Source organism: Hakea prostrata, chromosome 5 (genome assembly GCF_041222555.1).
Source record: "Hakea prostrata isolate BN-2017 chromosome 5, UWA_Hpros_2, whole genome shotgun sequence".
Classification (NCBI taxonomy): Eukaryota; Viridiplantae; Streptophyta; class Magnoliopsida; order Proteales; family Proteaceae; genus Hakea; species Hakea prostrata.
The window spans coordinates 53655788-53658998 of record NC_142604.1 but is presented as its reverse complement, the minus strand read 5'-3'; positions in this window follow the sequence as shown (position 1 = coordinate 53658998).

Here is a 3211-nt window from a genome sequence, read left to right as displayed (position 1 = left end):
GACGATCATTTGATGATAAATTTTTAACTCAAGGGATGGTGTTGAAAATTTCCCTTGAGTTTATTATAAGAATAGCAATTTGACCCTAAGAGTTGGCTCAATTATAAAGGATCAGCATCTCATAAATTAGAGGTCAAGATTTTGAATCTCTATGCGGTCAAAGTCCATATATATGTAAAAGTTGACCGGAATATAATAGACAATTGCAAGAGAAATCCCCTTAGTTGTTGGCCAAAAATGAAATTTGACTTAGTAAACAATTGAACATGAAATGAATTGATACTGTTGCTGCACAATCCTATTCGTCCCTTCAGCCGGTTCAACCTGCAATAATGTGAGCTCCACCGTGGAGGTCGAGTTTTCACCTCCGACGATCTAGTTAGGAATCCGACTAAGGAAGACAAGAAAGTAATGAACAATAAGAATTCGAATAGTGATAGTTCTATTCAGCGCACCTTTCTCTTGTGCTCCCTTACCTTTTTATAGATTTTCTATGTATGAGTTTGAGTGAGACTCAAACCTTAGTTAAATTGTGATCTGACTCTTAGTCATTGAGTCCTACTCAAACATGAGTAGTTGAGTCGTGACTGAATACTGTTTCTTTGGCTAAAATCTTATTCAGATTTACCTTGTTATTCAGCCTTTGTACTTATTCGACCGACCTTGACTTGGTCGGTCTAACGTGATCCGAGCTGGTCGGACTAGGTTCAAACCGAACTGATTTGATTCCGATCTGGTCGGACTGGGCTTAAACCGGACTAGTTTAGTTTATTTATTCTTTCCTTTTCAGATACCATAAACGCATTCTATTAGTTTTCGAATGGATTGAAGTTCTCCTAACATAAACTAATGCAGATTGAAAAGTATTTCAGTTATCTATTTAAACCCCTACTCATTAACCATCTATGTAATGAACCAAACATTACCAATGAGAAATGCTTAAATTACATACACCCCCAAACTTAAACCTAAACCCGATCCTATCAGGGTTCTCCTAAGCCCGACCAGCGCCTTGATTTACCTTGCAACCATAAAGATTTGAACTTTTTGATTTCTTATCTCTTAGTTATAATATGGTGGTGTTTGCAATTGAACTATTTTTTGAAATTATTATTTAGACAATTGGTTATGTAATTATTGAAACTCAATATATAGATAATACTAATTTGACTAAATTTACATAGGTCGGAGCCGAACTCGGAATCAAACAGAAATAGTAAAAGGTCATGGTTCTAAAATCTATTTCAAAGTTCCCACACCAAAACCAGACACACCCAACCGACCCCGAAGTCCAGATCCTATACACCCAGGCAATCCACCCATCCTCCCACACTCACAGTGGGTCTAACTCTAACACAAGCCTACTCATGTACCACTAATCTTGCTTTAGTGGTGTGTCAAACATGATGGTGCCTGGGGTGCTCACCATTGGATACACGTCATGTGAATTTCATTTATCCCAACCATTCAAAACACCATATGCATATTTAACCAACTTAAATGACACAAACCTGATTTTTCTTCAAAACGAATTAAGCCATATTTTGAGCGGAACGGATTGAATCAAATCCATGTGGTGTGCATCCGATAGTGGGCACCACGGCACCAACACATTAGATGCACTACTAAAACAAGATCTATGTACCACAGGTAGGCTCATTTTTTTATTTATTTTTTTGTCAAGAACTAACAAGCAACTTCATTAAGTAAAACAGTTTAAGCCAGGAGACCTGGACGACAATAAAGAAACATCAATCATAAAGACAGGTGTGACATTCCACTATGATCTAGAAAGGGAGAAATGACAAGCTTCCTAATCCAAAAGGTCAACAAAGACAATACTAAACCTAGAAATAAAATTAAAATAAACATATGTGAAGTCATGAACAATCCTAAAAATCTCAAAAACTAAGCTTTGATTCATCCAATCAAGCGATGAACTAAGTCAATGAAGAGCAATCACTACAGGTAGGCAATCCAAATGCACTTGGATGTTCGAAACACCGAAAGATTTGCCTAGTCGTAGATCATCCCTTACAGCAAAAAGCTCCATGAGTGAAGCTGAGCTCCCAAGACAGTCCTTACATTGGGCAACGACAAAGCCTCCATTGGCATCCCATATTATGCAGCTCCTTCCTCCCTTTTGGGAATTGCAATCCCATGCATCATCCACATAGACTTGGAAATAAGCAACATCCTCCATTGGGAGAAACCAAAGAAGGTACCTGTTGACTTCCCATATGTAAAGACGTATGAAGGATGTTATAGATATCTGCACAAAGAGAAGCGGAATGAGACTTACAATTGTTGGAGAAGTTGTTAAAGATCTTACTCATTATTCCCATTTCCCATTTCAAAATGTTTAGCCGTGTTGACTATATTTTTTCAACTTTGAAACTTTGTTATCTTTCGCAGGGAGAAACCTCAAACATCCTCGAATATATATTAATTGTTTTTTGGAAACTGGTGCTCTTGTTAATATTGGAAATGCCATTCGCAAGGGTTGAACACATGACCTCTCCACTGAGAAATATGAATCTTACCATCCTCGAACATATATTATTATAAGGAGTGAGTCCAAACTAATGGCTATAGAGTTTCTTTTTTTTTTTTTTTTTTTTTTTTGGGGGGGGGGATTCTACCACGTGTACCAATAGAGTCAAAGAAAAAGCATTTTTGGGTTTTATAATATTTTTCATAAAAATTAATTAAATAAAAAAAATCAATATGATCCTATTCTAGGGGAAGAATTTATTACCTATCTATTGAATTTATAATAATCAATGCCTCTTAGTGAAGAAATTGTGAGTTTAACTATCCCTAATAATTTATCAATATCTATAATAGTTAGCTTTCCTAATATAAAGCTATCGGTCCGCACCTCCCAAATAAAATAAAAAGAGAATTTGACAACTGCATGATGGTCGGTGAATTATCCTAAATAGGCGGAGGGCAATACAGATTTTAACCAGCCCACATCACCTCTCTATCCAGGGAGAACAATACACTCTCCTAATGAATCTCAACCATATAATAGCGGTGAGATCCACCTCTAAATACTACTCAAATGAATCGAGTGGGATCCCAATCCCACACCAATTGTGTGGTTCAATGATAGACGTCTGCCGAGCACATTGTTCTCCCTTGACGGTGACAAGGAGGTGACCGAGACTCTAATTTAGCAAGCATCTTACAATAAGCAGCCCTAGTC